The 21,111-nt window shown below is 41.3% G+C and overlaps 1 long non-coding RNA gene across 2 annotated transcripts in view; it reads left to right on the forward strand.

Annotated features, from left to right (window-relative positions):
- Positions 1-21,111, forward strand: part of LOC147361792 (uncharacterized) — a 263,465-nt gene that overhangs the window by 223,839 nt on the left and 18,515 nt on the right. Inside the window, exon 1 of one of the 2 annotated variants that reach the window (XR_015138258.1) lies at positions 4,596-4,663. The exons of the other annotated variant lie outside the window; for it this stretch is intronic. This is a non-coding gene — a long non-coding RNA (uncharacterized LOC147361792). Of the gene's footprint in view, positions 1-4,595; positions 4,664-21,111 lie in introns of those variants that run through there. 2 annotated transcript variants of the gene reach the window in all.

The following is a 21,111-nucleotide window of genomic DNA, read 5'->3' on the forward strand; positions in this document are numbered from 1 at the left end:
AAGTGAATTATTCTTGTACCTAGATCTTATTGACCAACACTAAAGTTATTTTTGATTCTTGCTATAGTTTGAGTCAAAACATACTTTCCATCTGAACCCTAAACACACTAAATAGAATGTTTCCCTTTCTTTCGCCCAGGGACAAAGTTCATAATAATGTTTTGTGCAAAATCAGCATATACAGGTCGATATTTTCTTTTTCTTTCTTATTCCTCAAATTAAGATAAAATATTTTTTAAAATATGCACAAGAACATGATTAAATTAAATTTCTAAATAATTAGATAATTTTCTCCTTCTAATTTATAAAATTTTGCACACTCCTTAGAGCACTCATTTTTTTCCTCACTTCACAGCTTTTTTATCCCCATCAAGCAAAGTGATCCTAAATGATGCTAAAAGTCTCAGATTGCTCCCAAACCCCTATTCTGCAACTCTCTAATTAAATTCCATCAACAGGCTCAGCTGAATTATAAATGTTAGAACAATTCTTTTGTTATTGAGGGAAATTGAAGGAGCGCTAGTGCTAAACTACTAACTACTAATATTTCAGATTAATCAACATCAAATTAACCTTGTCTAGACCTAGTAGTTAGGAGAAGGCAATGGCATCCCACTCTAGTACTCTTGCCTGGAAAATCCCATGGATGGAGGAGCCTGGTGGGCTATAGTCCATGGGGTCGCACAGAGTTGAACATGACTGGAGAGACTTAGCAGCAGCAGCAGCAGCAGCAGCAGACCTAGTAGTTAGGCTTCTGATCTGTCCCAGTAACAGAGTGGGCCCCCTTTTTCACCAACAGCTGATTGTCAGACATATTGACCCATCCCTGAGTCTTTACCTGGATCACCTACCCATCCTTCCCCATTATCATCCTTTTTCTTGTCCATTTTCTTATGATACAGTCAGCCTTCCATACTGATGGTTGGTTGGATCATGAATGCAGAACTCCCAGAGGGCTGACTGTGCTATGCCATTTTATATAAGGGACTTGAGCATCTGCAAATGGTATTGACAAGGGTCCTGGACCCAATATCCTGCAGACACCAAAAGATGACTGTGTTGGCATCCCATCCATTATCTCTTCATTAGTTCAGTGGTCATTTCTCCCTGTCTACTCAGTCTCCCTAAAGCAAACTGTCATCGTGTTAAACTCTGACTCTCACCTGCCTCCATTTCTTCCAGTGGACTTTCTCCAAATTTACCCCTTTTAGTATCTCCCTTACATCAAGGATCTGTCTGAAGTGTCATCTATTACTTGTTACCATGTTATTTTACTAGTAGGAATATTGGAAAATACTCTGAATATTTATCCCGCGTTTTTAACACAACTCTAACTTTTATATGCTACTTCTAAGAATCCGTTAGAAGAGAATTCCAAACTACAGAGGAAAAAGTGAGTTCATAAAGATGCTCAGTATTCTTACTTATAATAGAGAAATAATGAGAAAATTCCAAAATCAAAAGAATGTTTAAATAAATAACAATAAATGGACTTTAATGCAAAAGAGAGAGTGCTGTAATAATATAGAAACATCTATACACTGAAGTAAATAATTTAGATAAAGTTAATTAGCTATAAAACTTAGAGATAACTTTTTTAAAAAAAGCTGAATTTATGGTGTAGATTGTAGTGATTATTATGTTTTATTAACCATTTGCATGGAAGCCAAGACTAGAACAACAAAAAGTGTCAAAAATGTGGGTGGTTGATTTTCGGTCACACTGATCATCTTCTAATTTCTCTGTATCTTCTAAATTTTCTCTAATGATTGGTATGAAAAGCAGCCTCTAAGATGACCCCTGAGCATTCCTACATCTGGAATGCACAGCTTCCAATAATCTACTCTTCCTAAATGTGGGCAAGACTTACTTCTAAGCAATGCAATATAGCCAAGATGAGGGGTTGTCACTTTCATAATAAGATCACAAAAGACTGTAACTTCTGTCTTGTTAGCAAACTTTCTCCATCACCTTCTTGACTTGTGTGCTTTGATAAGCAAGTTACCACATGGGAAGAGCCCATTGCACCAGGAACTGGGAGGAGCCTCCAGTCTGCAGCCCACAAAGGACAGGGGGCCTCAGGCAAAATTCTGTGAGAAGACAAAGGCTACCATACCACTAAGACTCACAGTGGATAAACCTCAGTCAAGTCTTCAGATGAGACCTGGACTGAGGCTTTGATTATAGCCTTGTTAGAGTATGTGAAGCAGGGGACCCAGCTAGGCTGTGTCCAGATTCCCAATTTCCATCCTCCACCCCATCCAAAACTGAGATAATCAGATCAGATCAGATCAGTCGCTCAGTCATGTCCGACTCTTTGCGACCCCATGAACCGCAGCACACCAGGCCTCCCTGTCCATCACCAACTCCTGGAGTTCACCCAGACTCACGTCCATCGAGTCAGTGATGCCATCCAGCCATCTCGTCCTCTGTCGTCCCTTTCTCCTCCTGCCCCCAATCCGTCCCAGCATCAGAATCTTTTCCAATGAGTCAACTCTTTGCATGAGGTGGCCAAAGTATTGGAGTTTCAGCTTTAGCATCATTCCTTCCAAAGAAATCCCAGGGCTGATCTCCTTCAGAATGGACTGGTTGGATCTTCTTGCAGTCCAAGGGACTCTCAAGAGTCTTCTCCAACACCACAGTTCAAAAGCATCAATTCTTCGGCATTCAGCCTTCTTCACAGTCCAACTCTCACATCCATACATAACCACAGGAAAAACCATACCCTTGACTAGACGGACCTTTGTTGGCAAAGTAATGTCTCTGCTTTTGAATATGCTATCTAGGTTGGTCATAATTTTCCTTCCAAGGAGTAAGCGCGTCTTTTGATTTCATGGCTGCAGTCACCATCTGCAGTGATTTTGGAGCCCAGAAAAATAAAGTCTGACACTGTTTCCACTGTTTCCCCATCTATTTCCCATGAAGTGGTGGGACTGGATGCCATGATCTTCATTTTCTGAATGTTGAGCTTTAAGCCAACTTTTTCACTCTCCACTTTCACTTTCATCAAGAGGCTTTTTAGTTCCTCTTCACTTTCTGCCATAAGGGTGGTGCCATCTACATATCTGAGGTTATTGATATTTCTCCTGGCAATCTTGATTCCAGCTTGTGCTGCTTCCAGTCCAGCATTTCTCATGATGTATTCTGCATATAAGTTAAATAAACAGGGTGACAATATACAGCCTTGACGAACTCCTTTTCCTATTTGGAACCAGTCTGTTGTTCCATGTCCAGTTCTAACTGTTGCTTCCTGACCTGCATACAAATTTCTCAAGAGGCAGATCAGGTGGTCTGGTATTCCCATCTCTTGAAGAATTTTCCACAATTTATTGTGATCCACACAGTCAAAGGCTTTGGCATAGTCAATAAAGCAGAAATAGATGTTTTTCTGGAACTCTCTTGCTTTTTCTATGATCCAGTGGATGTTGGCAATTTGATCTCTGGATCCTTTGCCTTTTCTAAAACCAGCTTGAACATCAGGAAGTTCACGGTTCACATATTGCTGAAGCCTGGCTTGGAGAATTTTGAGCATTACTTTACTAGCGTGTGAGATGAGTGCAATTGTGCGGTAGTTTGAGCATTCTTTGGCATTGCCTTTCTTTGGGATTGGAATGAAAACTGACCTTTTCCAGTCCTGTGGCCACTGCTGAGTTTTCCACATTTGCTGGCATATTGAGTGCAGCACTTTCACAGCATCATCTTTCAGGATTTGGAATAGCTCAACTGGAATTCCATCACCTCCACTAGCTTTGTTCGTAGTGATGCTTTCTAAGGCCCACTTGACTTCACGTTCCAGGATGTCTGGCTCTAGGTCAGTTTTAAATTGCTAAGTTTGGGAGTAATTTCCTACATGGCTCAGTGTAAAGAATCTGCCTGGCAGTGCAGGAGATGCAGATTTGATCCCTGGATTGAGAAGATCCCCTTGAGGAGGAAATAGCAACCCATTCCAGTGGTCTTGCCTGGAAAATCCTATGGACAATAGTGGGCTATTGTCAATGGGGTCCCAAAAGAGTCAGACACGACTTAGTTACTAAACAACAACAGTAAATGACTAGCACATGAAGGTATTATTTAGATAAACTTAGCAGTAAAGTCTCTTTAAAGAGGACATTCACATTAAAAATGAATTTGAGATGCTAAGGGACTTTGTGAATATTTCCTGTACCTGTAGAAGCTGACCCCTGGCCCTGGGTAGGAGGGAAAGAGGGCAAGTGTCATCACTCCACAGCACAGAATATTGGCACAAGCTCACAGCAGGAAGGGTCACTGGGAAAACATCAGCATTTGAGTTTTCATCCTTCTGCCCTCCCAGAGGATCAAATGATCTGGAAGGAAGAGCATTTATCCTGGAATTAGAAACTTGCTTACAGAAGTAATTGCTTTAAATATATTTGGAAGAAATCTTCAATTTCCTATAAGGGTTTACCCCCACCTCCCCGGAAAAGAAGGAAAAGGAGATACTGTGACACTAAAGGTTTCTTTTCTCCACCCTATAAGAGATGATAGAATTAAAAGGCTCTAGTGCTGACCATGTGATATTATCAGCGGAGGCTGCACAGAGGAGCCTATCAGGACTGGTAACTCTCAACTCTATTTCTAGGACCTCACTCTTGGGGACCCACCTGAGAACTGCCTCCAGGAAATATTCGCTGTAGTGGATGGGGTAAGCAATGGTCGTCCTTGACCACTAAAGTCTTTAACCAGTCTTATTAGAAAATAAGATATTATAGTTGGGATAGGAGTAAAAAGTTGCATCCAGGTGAGCATTCTGTATGGTGCTGTACATCAGAATTTTCCAAAGCCATGCATTTTCGGCTTTTGAAACTAAGTGTGTAATTATGTATGTGTTAAGGTCAGACAGGTGCTCAAAGTGAAAGTGTGAAAGTGAAGTCGCTCAGTCGTGTCCGACTCTTTGCGACCCCATGGACTGTAGCCTACCAAGCTCCTCTGTCCATGGGATTTTCCAGGCAATAGCACTGGAGTGGACTGCCATTTCCTTCTCCAGGTGCTCAAAGGGGAGGGAGAAAACTCAGATAAATGGCTGAGTGGATCTAGACAGGGAAAATGGGAGGAAGCTCTGGCCCTTTTGTGTATTAATTCCTCCTTCTTCCCTTACTCCAAGCCCCGCCCTAAGTCAATTTCTCCATCCAGTTAGGCACTGGTCCCTCTCCGGAGTTGTATCCGCTCCAATGGCCATCACCACTCCTCTCCCTGGTGGAAAACTCATTGTCAATCATACCGTCGTTTGGCTACAATTCTTGTAGCACAAACACATGGGCCTTCCAGTGGAAGGGAAACAGCAAATATAGTTCTTTCTAGAGATATTCTAGTTGAGTTTTGGAGACACAGTTTGCTCTAACACACAGGACAGATGGCAAATATACACTTAGTGCCTGCTTGCATCACTGACATTTAGAGGTTTGCTTTCAGCGGTTGTCATCCTATAGGAAAATGCATGATGATGCAGGATTGTGACAAGGAACAGTCAAAGATTAATAATCAGACAACTCTCAGAGTCGCAGTATGGATTAAAACAAAAAATCAGAGATATAACCTCATTTCTATAAACATTCTATTAGAAATTATGTCTGTTAATTTTTTCCCCACTGACTTTGTAGTAGTCAGTTTAGGCTGCCATAACAAAATACTATAGACTGTGTTGGTTAAACAATAGATACTTATTTTCTCACAGTTTGGGGGACTGGAAGTTTTAGACTAGAGTGACAGTATGGTTGGTTTCTGTTATAAGCTTGAGAGCTCTCTTTCTGGCCATCTTCTTACCTTGTCCTCACATGGTGGAGAGAGAGAGGCGGGAGAGAAGGTCAGGGGATTTGGGGAAGGGAACAAGCTCTCTGGTGTCTCTTTTTATAAGGGCACTAATACCATTATGAGGGCCTCCCCTATGACCTCAACCAACCCTAATTACCCCACAAAGGCTCCATCACCAAATACCATCATAATGGGGTTAAGGCTTCATCACATGAATGTTGGGAAGACACAAATATCTAATCCATAGCAGACTCATCATCCCATCTATATTTTTTCCATACCAACTTCCAAGGAAAATTCTTCTAGACAACAAAATGTAAACTGTTCTTACAGAGGATCTTCTATGTGTCATAAAATGTTGCCGTTTAAAGACCTGTTTCTAGTAATTGTGATTATATTCAAATTTTAGTTTGTGGGAACTTGGAAGCAAAAGAAAAAAGTAGGTTGTATTAGCATTAAATCTTTAATATCTCTAAAGAATAATACTGATTAAAAATCCTGAAACACAAGCAGGAATATGGATTCAAATATGGTTTTAAGTATTAATAGAATGTATTTTGCACAGAGCAACATCAAACTGTAAAGTCTCACTCAGTTAGAAATCCCAGTTACCTTATATACGAACATTTACGCCAAGTGGCCTGAAATAAGGTCATTATACCCTGACGCTTTCACAACCTTCTCCTTTTCTTTATAACAAGTGCTCACTATTATGGGAAGAATGCCTGCCTTTTCTTTGCAGCTTTGCAGAGCTTTAAGGAAGTAGGGTTTTTAATCACACTCTTTTCTTGCTTGCACTTCTGACTTCTCTGAGTTGGCAACAGAATTTTAAGTTCATCTCTGAGATAGCATCACTCTTTAACCTTAGACAGTTTAAAAGTCTCTACCAGGGCATTTGTAGGCATTTTATTGCTTCATTCCTTTATTCTCATGTCAAGGATAAGTGGACTTGAGCCAACAAACAAAATTAAAGCAGAGCTCTTTCTCTATTTCCAGATCAGCTAAACCAATTAATACAATTTAATTAAAACTTATTTTCTTTCCTCTCTGCAGAAGAGGCTCAGAGAGCAGCTGTTGCAACTGGGTTTTTGGAATGTGGTTCCAGCTTCATTTAACTCTTAAGGGATATTTTCAGAGTGAGACACTATAGGCATGTGACACTACTAACTGATTTCACTTCAAATGTCCCTTGTAGTGCCTCTTTCAACTATATATGTTCTTCATTGAAAAGGGGGCAGTTTATTTTATTCTTGCTTTTTCCCACTTGGGATTGAGTGCTTTACTCCTACTTGTGCTTAAACAAGCTACTCATATTTGGAAGGTCTCAACCAATTGATTTGAACAAATGTAAAATACACCTGACAGCATATTAAAAAGCAGAGACATTACTTTGCCAACAAAGGTTCATCTAGTCAAGGCTATGGTTTTTCCAGTGGTCATGTATGGATGTGAGAGTTGGACTGTAAAGAAAGCTGAGTGCCAAAGAATTGATGCTCTTGAACTGTGGTGTTGGAGAAGACTCTTGAGAGTCCCTTGGACTGCAAGGAGATCCAACCAGTCCATCCTAAAGGAGATCAGTCCTGGGTGTTCATTGGAAGGACTGATACTGAATCTGAAACTCCAATACTTTGGCCACCTGATGCGAAGAGCTGACTCATTTGAAAGGACCCTGATGCTGGAAAAGATTGATGGCGGGAGAAGAAGGGGACGACAGAAGATGAAATGGTTGGATGGCATCACTGACTCAATGGGTATGAGTATGGGTAAACTCCGGGAGTTGGTGATGGACAGGGAGGCCTGGCCTGCTGCGATTCTTGGGGTTGCAAAGAGTCGGACACAACTCAGCGACTGAACTGAACTGAACTGAAACTACACCTGAAACAATGAGAAAAATCCTCTATCATGTCACAGGTTGTATTTTTTAATTGAAGTATAGTTGATTTACGGGCTTCCTTGGTGGCTCAGACGGTAAAGCGTCTGCCTGCAACGAGGAAGACCCAGGTTTGATTCCTGGGTCCGGAAGATCCTTTGGAGAAGGAAATGGCAATCCACTCCAGCACTCTTGCCTGGAAAATCCCATGGGGTTGATTTACAATGTTGTTTTAGTTTCAGGTGTATAGCTCAGTGATTCAGCTATATACATACACATACACAGATACTCTTTTTCAGATACTTTTCTCTTATACACTATGCTACGCTACGCTAAGTCACTTCAGTCGTGTCCGACTCTGTGTGACTCCATAGACGGTAGCCTACCAGGCTCCCCCGTCCCTGGAATTCTACAGGCAAGAACACTGGAGTGGGTTGCCATTTCCTTCTCCAATGCATGAAAGTGAAAAGTGAAAGTGAAGTCGCTCAGTCATGTCTGACTCTTTGCGACCCCATGAATTGCAGCATGCCAGGCCTCCCTGTCCATCACCAACTCCCGGAGTTTACTCAGACTCACATCCATCGAGTCAGTGATGCCATTCAGCCATCTCATCCTCTGTCGTCCCTTTCTCCTCCTGCCCCCAATCCCTCCCAGCATCAGAGTCTTTTCCAATGAGTCAACTCTTCGCATGAGGTGGCCAAAGTACTGGAGTTTCAGCTTTAGCATCATTCCTTCCAAAGAAATCCCAGGGCTGATCTCCTTCAGAATGGACTGGTTGGATCTCCTTGCAGTCCAAGGGACTCTCAAGAGTCTTCTCCAACACCGCAGTTCAAAAGCATCAATTTTTCGGTGCTCAGCCTTCTTCACAGTCCAACTCTCACATCCATACATGACCACTGGAAAAACCATAGCCTTGACTAGACGGACCTTTGTTGGCAAAGTAATGTCTCTGCTTTTGAATATGCTATCTAGGTTGGTCATAACTTTCCTTCCAAGGAGTAAACGTCTTTTAATTTCATGGCTGCAGTCACCATCTGCAGTGATTTTGGAGCCCAGAAAAATAAAGTCTGACACTGTTTCCCCATCTATTTCCCATGAAGTGATGGGAACGGATGCCATGATCTTCGTTTTCTGAATGTTGAGCTTTAAGCCAACTTTTTCACTCTCCACTTTCACTTTCATCAAGAGGCTTTTTAGTTCCTCTTGTGTATATATATGTACATATATATATGTTAATCCCAAACTCCTAATTTATCCATCCCCCCACCACAGGATGTATTTTACCTTGAATGGAGTAAAAGTTTATAACAGTAGCTGTCCCTACTTTCCCCCCACCCCATAAGGATTCCCTGGTGGTTCAGATGGTAAAGAATCTTCCTGCACTGCAGGAGACCCAGGTTTGATCCCTGGGTCAGGAAGATCCCCTGGAAAAGGGAATGGCAACCCCCTCCAGTATTCTTGCCTAGAAAATTCCATGGACAGAGGAGCCTGGCAGGCTACAGTCCATGGGGTTGCAAAGAGTCAGACATGACTGAGCCACCAACACTTTCATTAATACTTTGCCTTCCTGTAATATTTATTTTGAGCATTCCTGTAAGTTATATTTATGATATTGGCAAAATGGTCTCTAACTCATGGGGATATAAAAGAAATCCAGCAAGAGCTTCCATCTTCACTTGAATCCCCACATTTACCTTGGGGGAGGTCCATCCTGGGATTCTCAAAAATACACATTACTTTGTTGTATTTATTTATACAAAACTACAGCATTACTTTATTTCTCTTTTCTTCCACTCCTTCATGCCTCCTTAGTCCATGAAATCTTTATTGAGACTAGGACAGAAAGAGTTGCTTTCACTTTGTATCTGTTAGAAATGAGTTTGACTGCAAGTAACAGAAACTCCAACAAAGGTTTAATTAACTGAGGGGCTGATGTTGCTCTTGCAGGTCTGGGGAGGAGTAGACAAGGCTGACACAGTAGCCAAGAACACCACATGAGACCCAGTCTTTCCTTTTCTTCTCATTGGATGCAGCTTAGCAACTAAACAATAACAACCTGTGGAATATTCTTGCATGCGTGCTCAGTCATGTCTGACTCTTTGAGACCCCCATGGACTGTAGCCGGCCAGGTTCCTCTGTCCATGGAATTTTCCAGGCAAGGATACTTGAGTAGATCATTTCCTACTCCAGGGGGTCTTCCTGACCTAGGAATCAAACCAAGTCTCTAATTTCTCCTGCATTGGCAAGCAGGTTCTTTACCACTAGTGCCACCTGGGAAGCCCATAATCTAGTTATCCATTTGCAAAACCTTCAGTGTACTATGGTGGAGTAGGAAAAGCATTAGTTGCAATAAAAATTTACATGTGGGAAAGAAGTGAAGCCATATCTCAGGACTTATATCGGATCCTGCTGATAAGAACTGCAGCTCTTGTTTGCCTCACCTTGTTATCCCAGTTTAGGTACTTTGAGAGATCTTTCTGGTCTCTTCTCTGCAGTGTTAAGCCCTGGGGTAGGAGCTCACCTTCAGGGCTACCTGTGCTTTTAGTGCAGTTCAGAGTCCAAGGATTGCTTTGGGAGTTGAATAGTCACACATAGATCTTGTCCTGTCTCAGGATGTTTGTTTAGATACGATTGGTCCCTCAAACCTTTAGTAGGCTTTCAGGCTCTTTGCTCCAGTCAATTCTCTGAGTAACAATAGCCAAGGACATTATGTAGACATAGTTTTATGCATTAAGTTTTTTATCTACTGGCTTCTGTGAGCTGACCATTTTCCTACAGTCCTCCTGGTCAGTGCCTTGAGGTAATTAGAAACAATCTTGGAGGGGGATACAAACATTTAGAGTAACAATTTTTTTTTCTAATAATTTCCCCCTGTATTTGGCAGAGAACTTTTGTAGAAGGGATGTGCTCAAGACCCCAGGTACCAATCTGAGACCTCCTCTTCTAAGCCATCCTCCATTTAAGATGGAGAAGACCTTAGCTTTTTCTAGCCTCCAAGGTTCAAACCATGAGAATTTCACTCAACTTTGTTTCCAGGTCATCTGCAGGAAATGTGTCTCTCAGCCCAGTTACTTTGTTAATCCATCTCTGCTTGCAGATGGTCTAATCACAGTCTGACTCATTTATCTCTGGTAGGACTTGGCTCAAAGAAGAGAAAAGAAAGGCAGATCCCACCTTTCCTAATTGCTCACACTACTTTCCCTAACATAACAGCCTTGGTTTGTACATGGCCAATACCCTATGTGGTGACAGTTGAACAAAATGTTTTGCTATGATCATTTTTCAATATTTTCTATAGAAACACCAAGGAGATAATTTAGTCTTTTTCTCTTGCAGCATTGATTTTTTTTAAATAAATTTATTATTATTTATACTTTAGAAGCTCAACATTCAGAAAACGAAGATCATGGCATCTGGTCCCATCACTTCATGGGAAATAGATGGGGAAACAGTGGAAACAGTGTCAGACTTTATTTTTTTGAGCTCCAAAATCACTGCAGATGGTGACTGCAGCCATGAAATTAAAAGACACTTACTCCTTGGAAGGAAAGTTATGACCAACCTAGATCACATATTAAAAAGCAGAGATATTACTTTGCCAACAAAGGTCCATCTAGTCAAGGCTATGGTTTTTCCAATGGTCATGTATAGATGTGAGAGTTGGACTGTGAAGAAAGCTGAGCACCAAAAAATTGATGCTTTTAAACTGTGGTGCTGGAAAAGACTCTTGAGAGTCCCTTGGACTGCAAGGAGATCCAACCAGTCCAATCCTAAAGGAGACCAATCCTGGGTGTTCATTGGAAGGACTGATGCTGAGGCTGAAACTCCAATACTTTGGCCACTTCATGCATAGAGTTGACTCACTGGAAAAGACCCTGATCTGGGAGGGATTGGGGGCAGGAGGAAAAGGGGACGACAGAGGATGAGATGGCTGGATGGCATCACCGACTCAATGCACATGAGTTTGGGTGAACTCCAGGAGTTGGTGGTAGACAGGGAGGCCTGGTGTGCTGTGATTCATGGGGTTACAAAGAGTGGGATGTGACTGAGCGACTATACTGAACTGATACTTTAGAAAAGTTGCTTTTCAGTTACACGACCTGGTATTGATAATATTGTTTAAATGTTTAGGTTGGTATCAAGCTTGGAAACTATCAAATTTCTGTCACATATGAACTGCAGATGTAGAAGGCATTTCAAGTGTTCTTGTGTAGTGATTCATTTAGCTGGAGACACTAAGTGATGAGCTATCAATGTGATCATGTTATTACTCTTGGGTGTACTGGCATAGTAGGCAGTAGGAATGTTAACACCAGGACAGCTAGCAATGACTTAACTGTACACAGAAGTGATCATAAGCCATAACACCATATCCCCAACTTTCCCAACTCCTGAAATGTTACTCCCACTTGGGATGGGAAGTGGGGAAGGGCAGGTGGTGTGAGCTTGACAGAAAATGTTGGAATAAGAAAGGACAGTCAACTGGAATTGAAATGTCTTGATTTTGCAAATTTTAGAAATTTTATGAATATAGTATAGCATTTGCAGTCACGTCCATGTGTAGTTCAGTTATTGCTAGCTGTCCTGGTAAAGGAACCGGCCTTCTGTGTTGGTTCACCCGGAGAAATAACATCATGACATCCATGATATATCCCTTATGTAACCCCAATAAAATGAGTCACTACACAAGAAAGCTTGAAATACCTCTAATGGCTTGCTAAGGCCTCTCACAAAGTCAGGCAAAGCCTGAAGTTAAGCTCCATTAGTGACACAGGAAATCCTTCTCTGGTAAACTATTATCGAGTGGAGTCTAACAAATCACTAGGCAATCACCAAGTAAAACCAATCAGAAAGTCACACCTCTTGATTGCTCTGCAATCACTCTGCCTATGACAGCCTTTAAATAAGGGAGGGTGAATAACTTGCACTTCTGTGTATGTCTCATAAAATATTCTTTATTTGATAGGGATTTTTGTTATTTTTAAGTGATAAAATTGCTATTTTAGCTAAGTAAATGCTTGGCTTTTCATTTTTTAATTTCTTCTTTTTCTTTCTAAAATTTTTATTTTCTCTATTCTAGATTCAAAGGCAAACAAATGGTAAAAAGTATGTCAAAGTAATATATGGAAGCAATCAGGAAAGCACAAAGCTTAACAAACTAATTGAACCTTAGGGTAGAGAAAGCTCTGTTACACACCCAGAAGGTTACTTCTGAAGGAAGTTAATACTTCTTCAACAGTTGTACTAAGAACATTAAAAATACTTTTGCCCAGGAAGGGTATCGACATTTTAATCTACCTTACACTGATAAAAAGAAAAACACACAGCAGGGAGGAGGCCGGGGCCAGTTTTCAGAGAGCCACAGAAGGTAGAAACAAAATGTCCTTTGTTTGGAGAATATTGCACCTGCATTAAATTTACTGCTGACATCTCTTCATAGAAATTTGATTTTCCTCCCATTCCCCCACCTCTGATTGTTTTCAACACTGAGGTATGTGAAGCATGCCAGTTCTCCTCCTTGTCTTTGCAACACTTCTGTCTTCAGCTGTGAAAGCCGACAGGGCTTCCTCACCCCCTGGCCATCAGCACGTCATTTCAGCAAAGCACCTGCAGCCGTAACACGACACTGCACCATGCAGAGCTTCATACTTCTGTGACAGACACAAGAGATCAATTTCCTGCTGATTGGGCCTCCAAGCTGGGGCCCTGTTCTGACGAGGAAGGCCTCTTTGACATAATCCTGACTACTAAGGGCAGCTCAGATAACGATGAAAACTTTTAGAAGAGTTGTGACATCAAGATCATACAGGAAGCAACTATGGCCAAAGGCACTGTGATTATGGGGTATATTTTAAGGGGAGGGGTGTCCATAACCTCAATGTCCATAGCGTGGGTTGACTGACATTTAAGGTTTCTGAACATTCCATTAAGTTGGAAATAATGTAAGAGTAACACATAGGATAACACATAGTATAGATTTTGTTCAGAAATTATTTTAGCTGTGAAGCCATCATATATTATAGATTAATTCAACTTTGTTTCTCTCTCTCTCCCTTTTGCGGTTTTTTGGCTTTGCTGGGTCTTAGTTGCTGCATGTGGGTTTAGTTACCCTGAGGCATATGGGATCTTAGTTCTCCCACCTGGGATCAAACCCACGTCCCCCAAATTGGAAGGAAGGTTCTTAACCACTCGACCACCAGGGAAATCCCTTATCTTTGTTTCTTACATTTAGGCACTTGTAGCTGTCTATCAGCCATGGTAAAGGCAGAGTTTCTCCACTTCTGCATCTTGCATTCACCTTTACTATTGCACCTGTAATTCTTCCGGTCATTTACTTAACCATCATCTCCTTTGCTATCTGTGAGCATCCTAGGACAGAACCAGGCTGTGTTCCCTGGTTCCCAGTGCTTACGCCTCCATTTCCTTAGTGGCAAATCCCTATTAAATGTTTGGGTTTTTTTAGTTAATGGATTGTCAGTGAGGTTCATCACGTCCTAAGAAATCCTGAGGATACATTCATACTTCTTACTGAAATTATGTCTGTGTGGTCTTGACTTAGAACTCAAATATTTATCTTTTTTTAATCTATTTTTTAAATTCTTTGGCAGATTCTTTTTTTTGTAATTTTTAAAAAATTTATTTGGCTGCACTGGGTGTTAGTCACAGCACATGAGATCTTTAATCTTTGTTGGGGCGCACAGGAACACTAGTTGCAGCGGGCAAACTCAGTTGCAGCTGTGAGACCTGGTTCCCTGACCAGGGATCAAACTTGGGCCACCTGCATTAGCAACACAGAGTCTTAGCCACTGAAGCACCAGGGAAGTCCTAATCTACTTGTTTAAATTCAAGTATGGTTGATTTACAATGTTGTGTTAGTTTCAGGGGTATAACAAAGTGATTCACATACACACACACACATATTCTTTTTCAGATTCTTTTCCCTTACAGATTATCATAAGATACTGAACATAGTTCCTTCTTCTATACTATAGGTCCTTGTTGGTTACCTATTTTATATGTAGTAGTGTGTATTTAAATCCTGCTGCTACTGCTGCTGCTGCTAAGTCGCTTCAGTCGTGTCCGACTCTGTGCAACCCCATAGACGGCAGCCCACCAGGCTCCCCCATCCCTGGGATTCTCCAGGCAAGAACACTGCAGTGGGTTGCCATTTCCTTAGACTCCTAATTTATCCATCCCCTTCTTCTTGGCTATTCACAAGTTTTTTCTCTGTGCCTGTGACTCTGTTTCTGTTTTGTGAATATGTTCATTTGTATAATTTTTTTAGATTCCACATATAAGCAATGTCATATGATATTTGTCTTTCTCTGTCTGGCTTATTTCACTTGGTATGATAATCCCTAAGTCCATTCAGGTCACTGCAGATGGCACTGTTTTGTTCCTTTGTTTACGGCTAAGTAGTATTCAGCCATAAGAAGTAGTGTGTATATTGGTGTGTTTATATATCTATATTATATGTTTGCTAATTCGCTTCAATTCTGTCCAACTCTTTGTGATCCTATGGACTGTAGCCAGCCAGGCTCCCCTGTCCATGGAGATTCTTCAGGCAAGAATACTGGAGTATGTTGCCATGCCCTCCTCCCAAGGATCTTCCTCACCCAAGGATCAAACCTATATCTCTTACATCTCCTGCATTGGCAGGCAGGTTCTTTACCACTAGCGCCACCTGGGAAGTCCATATATATGCATATATATATATATTTAATAATTATATATTTATATATAATATAAATAAATATTTCTATATCTTCTTTATATATGTATGTATATATATATCTTCTTTATCCATTCATCTGTCAGTGGACATTTTGCTTGTTTCCAAGTTTTGGCTATTGCAAATAGTGCTGCTTTGAACATTGGGGTACATGCACCTTCTTGAATCATAGTTCAGAAATCTATCTTGAATTGGGTAAAAAGAGAAGAAAGTGGAGGAGGAGAGGAAGCAGCAGAAGAAGATGAGTTGTGTCATTTTAGAATCAGAAGGCCTAGGTTCCGAGGATGGCTTTAATATCTACAAGTTGAATGACTTTGAGAACTGACATAATATCTAAGCATCCTTCTCCTTACTGTCAAATGGGGATTCTAATAACATCTGGGGGATTACATGAGAGCATTACTGTACAATGCTCAGAAGTGCTTGTTCCAGAGGGGGGAAAAATCAGTGAGAATTAGCAACTGGTATTAGCAGAGTAAGAAAAACCTTTGGCTTCAGCTTATCAAATATGTTATCTTTATATGATTCTTTTATAAAGTTCCCAAAGAGTAGAGGCACAATTAAGAAGCCTAAAGTTAAAAGATGTGCCTCAGGCCACCTGCTCTTCGTATCCACTCAGTAATCACCAGGCAGGGGCTGGCTTCTCTCTATTATTTGCTTTATGAATACCTGCAAACCCCTCTCTGTCACTGCAAATATCCTCCAGGTTAATTTATTTTGGGCAAAGGACAGAGTTTAAGTGGAAGCCTTTTACATGTCATGGATCTCAGAACAGAAAAAAAAGAACATCAGTGAAAACTGGTGAAGTTCAAATAAGAACTATTGCTTATTTACTAATATCATACCTATTAATATCCTATTCTTGACAATTATACTATGACTGTGTAAGATCTTTACATAAAGGGAAGTGAATGAGGGTATAAGGTAATACTTGTATTATGTTTGCAACTTTCCTGTTAATTCTAAAAAAATTCTTTTCTCAGTTTGTTTTGTTTAGCTGAGAGATAATCTGCATTAATCATAGCAGAGGTTGCCGCAGATTTTTATTAGCTCCCAAATCTCTTGCTACGGACATATGGACTCACCTGGACTGACTCTAAGGACTCATGGGGACAGTATCTTCCAAGTATGGAGAATTGTAGAGCATTGATCGAGTCTACATGATATATTTTTGCCCTGAGGAAAAGATAATTATGATGCTAAAACCTAGGAGCTGAGGCAATGCTACTGACCAGAAAAGCAAAACAAACATCATTCAAACCCTTCTGATAAGAAATCCCCCTTATCAACTGTTGAAGACATCAGCTTGAAGCAGACATTTCATTCCATAGACATAGTTAAGCTTTCATACACCCAGGTCAGGGAATTCCTTCCTCACTGATATGATATTTTATAAATGGAATGTTTCTTAACTTTGTAGACTCCAGTGATGGTGACTATAATAGAGACAAACAACGATGTGCGTAGGTAAACAACTCAAAGAAATGACTACAGAGTGTTTATTCATAAATCCATTATGGACTGAGTGAGCCATCTGAATCCCAGATGCTAGAATATAGTGAGATCCGATCTGTACCATGGTGTCATTGCTTTTGTGACAGGCTTAGTGTGGGATTAGGAGAGACTGGAAACGGAGGTTTGAGGTCCTGCTGAGCTAGGGAAGATAGAATAGGGCCTTACCTGAAGCCTTGTTGGGAAGGACAAAGGAGATGGCATGAAATTAAGAGATAAGATCCCTTGCAAGAGGACAAAGATATACAATGACCTGTCTCAAATATGGTGTGCAATGAAGTAGCAAGGAAGAAAGAAAGAGAGAAGGAGGAGTGAGGTGTGGATGTGATGAGGTTGTAGTAAAGGAGAAATGAAGTAGGAAGAAAGGCAAGCTGATAGAAGAGGAAGAGAAATAAAGCGCATAATTAAATTTTTAAGCAAAAGCAAACAAACAAAAACCTTGCTAACTGAGAATCCTCAGTTTTCCTAAATTTTCTACAGCTTTTATCTTAGCCAACTCTGAACAACTTCTGTATTACTTAAACAACCACCGCCACGATTCTAGGTAATATCGATCTCAGGCATTATAGTATCAGTCTTAATATAACTTAGATCCTGCAGACTTCTACCACTTTGTTTTTCTGAGAAAGTTTCTAGGAAGCAGTTAAGTATCAGCAAACAGTGCCCTTCATTAGTTACAGGATGTTTTTAGGAACTCAGATATATTCAGGCACCAATAAATAAACAAAAGCAGCTGAGTTATGCTGATATGGGCTAAACTCATGCTACTCTCTTGCCGTAGTGAGTGGTTATGAAGCAAATTGCTAACGATAATGGTAAGTTTGAGTTGATTGCATCTGTGTCCACAGTTACAATGCAGAAGACAGAAAGTACATGTATTCATTCTTTCAGGAAATATTTATTAAGCCCTACTATACTGAGTGACTTCACTATATATATATATATATATATATATATATATATATGCATCAAGTAATGCTCTAGATTCTGGGGATATAATGGGGAATAAGAAGGACAAAAAGAAATTGTTTTCACTGTTCAAAAGATTGTTTTCACTATCATAAATGTTAGGCAGAAAATAAAAGCAGCGTAGATAGAACTTGACCCACCAAGAGGTGGGGGGCAGAGGAGAATTGCTACTTGACTTAGACGATGAATTATTGAGCTGAGGCCTGGCAGGAAAGCAAAGGCAGTCACGAGAATTTCTAGAAGTGTTGCAGGAAAGAGCCAAATTTGACTCCATGTTGGATGCATCTTTGTACTCTAACCTTTTGTTCCTGTTGCTTTTGTTCAGAAAAATGATACTGCCTATATAATGGCCTGCCTGGAGAACCCTGCCTCTCTGCTTGAATGTTAAACCAAAGTGTCTTTGTTGAGGGAACCCTCCTGACCCTGTCCACTGGTGAATGACTCTAAGAGGGAATAAATTAACACATCTCTCCCAAAAGCTGACCATTCCAGGGGATATTTGCGATGCTTATGTTCTTTTTACTTTACTTCCTCATCTCCTCCCCTTCTTTGGTCTATAAAAGAAACTGGCATCCCAGACCCTGATAAGATGGGTTTTTAGGGATAGGCTGCTATCTTCTCAGTCTGCTGGCTTTCTGAATAAAGTCGTATTCCTTGCCTCAACACTTCGTCTCTCAGTTTATTGGTGCATTATGCGGTGAGCACAGTGAACTTGGACTGAGTAATGGCAGGAGTGGAGGGGAAATGCTCCAGGTAGAGGCATCCTGTGCTGGTTACAGGCACAAAATCTGGAGCCAAACTCTGGGTTTGAATCATGACTCTTTCAATTCCCAGATGTTTGGTCTTAGACAAGTTCCTTAACTTTTCTTTGCCTCAGTTTCCTCATCTATAAAATGGTGATATAAGGGGACTGAAGGTGCTAAATATTTGAATAAAGTGCTATTTGTGTTTGTTAAATATATTGTTGTTGTCTTTGTTGTTCAGCTGCTACGCCGTGTCCAACTCTTTAAGACCACCTGAACTGCAGCACGCCAGGCTTCCCTGTCCTTCACTATCTCCTCGGGTTTGCTCAACATCATGTCCATTGATTCAGTGATGCTGTCCAACCATCTCATCTTTAGCATACATACATATATACATCCATACAGTCAGCTTCAGCTTGGAGTTGCACTTGGAGACAAAGAAGTAAAGGAACATTTTAACAGTGTAATGGTTATGGTGAGTCTTGAGGTTTGGAACAGAAAGTCTCAAAGCAGAGGGAAAAGTAGATAGAAAAGCTGTTCATAAACAGCTTAGGATCTTGGGTAACTTGGAAAGGATAGGGGCACAGGGGTGTTCCATGGCAATCTTCTGGTTACTTGTCAGTATATGACGAACTCTCCCAGTACCAGGTGCCTAAAGCAACAACTTACTATTATATCTTGTGACTGTGGGACTTAACGGGCTCACCTAGGTGATCTGGTGCAATTGCAGTAAAATGATATTTGAGTCTGGATTCATTCCCTGATAGCTCAGTTGGTAAAGAATCTGCCTGCAATGCAGGAGACCCCGGTTCAATTCCTGGGTTGGGAAGATCCACTGGAGAAGGGATAGGCTACCCACTCCAGTATTCTTGGGCTTCCCAGGGGCTCAGCTGGTAAAGAATCTGCCTGCAATGTGGGAGACCTGGGTTCAGTCTCTGGGTTGGGAAGATTCCCTGGAGAAGGGAAAGGTTACCCATTCCAGTGTTCTGACCTGGAGAATAAAGTCCATGGGATGGCAAAGAGTCAGACACGACAGAGAGACTTTGGCTTTCTTTCACTTTCTTGCCTGGAGGTCTGGTTCCTAGGCTGGAATGGCTGCACCAGCTAGAGTTCACTTAGGTATCTCCCTCTCCATATGGCCCTTCCATGTGGCTAACCTGGGCTCTCTCATAGGATGATGGTCTCAGGGCAGTAATATATTTTTTTTTAATTTTATTATTTAACTTTACAATATTCTATTGGTATGGCCATATATCAACATGAATCCACCACAGGTATACATGTGTTCCCCATCCTGAACCCTCCTCCCTCCTCCCTCCCCGTACCATCCCTCTGGGTCATCCCAGAGCACCAGCCCCAGGCATCCAGTATCATGCATTGAACCTGTACTGGTGACTCATTTCATATATGATATTATACATGTTTCAATGCCATTGTCCCAAATCATCCCACCCTCTCCCTCTCCCACAAAGTCCAAAAGACTGTTCTATACATCAGTGACTCTTTTGCTGTCTCATATTCAGAGAAGGCAACGGCACCCCACTCCAGTACTCTTGCCTGGAAAATCCCATGGATGGAGGAGCCTGGTAGGCTGCAGTCCATGGGGTCGCTAAGAGTCGGGCACGACTGAGTGACTTCACTTTCACTTTTCACTTTCATGCATTGGAGAAGGAAATGGCAACCCACTCCAGTGTTCTTGCCTGGAGAATCCCAGGGACGGGGGAGCCTGGTGGGCTGCCGTCTATGGGGTCACAAAGAGTCGGACATGACTGAAGCAACTTAGCAGCAGCAGCAGCAGCATACAGGGTTATTGTCATGATCATTCTAAATTCCATATGTATGCGTTAGTATACTGTATTGGTGTTTTTCTTTCTGGCTTACTTCACTCTAATAGGCTCCAGTTTCATCCACCTCATCTATTCTTTTTAATGGCTGAGTAATACTCCATTGTGTATATGTACCACAGCTTTCTTATTCATTCATCTGCTGATGGACATCTAGGTTGCTTCCATGTCCTGGCTATTATAAACAGTGCTGCGATGAACATCAGGGTACACGTGTCTCTTTCCCTTCTGGTTTCCTCAGTGTGTATGCCCAGCAGTGGAATTGCTGGATCATAAGGCAGTTCTATTTCCAGTTTTTTAAGGAATCTCCACACTGTTCTCCATAGTGGCTGTACTAGTTTGCATTCCCACCAACAGTGTAAGAGGGTTCCCTTTTCTCCACACCCTCTCCAGCATTTATTGCTTGTAGACTTTTGGATTGCAGACTTGGCAATTTCCCTTAGGGAGAGAGAGTTCCAAGAGACAGGAAGTGAAAGCTGCTAGTTTCCTAAAGCCTGTATTTGGAACCTGACACCATGAGATTTCTTCCATCATACTTTTTTTGTTAAAGGAGCCACAAACCAGTCCAGATTCAGGGAACTGGATATAGGCTCCAATTTTGATTGGAGAAGAGTCAAAGAAAGTGTGGTCATTTTAAATCTGCTTCAAGGGGTGATGAGAGGTAGAGCTCTA

The sequence above is a fragment of the Bos grunniens genome, chromosome 12 (assembly GCF_055505025.1).
Source record: "Bos grunniens cultivar Pamir isolate PY7600 chromosome 12, Bosgru_T2T1.0, whole genome shotgun sequence".
Taxonomy (NCBI): Eukaryota; Metazoa; Chordata; class Mammalia; order Artiodactyla; family Bovidae; genus Bos; species Bos grunniens.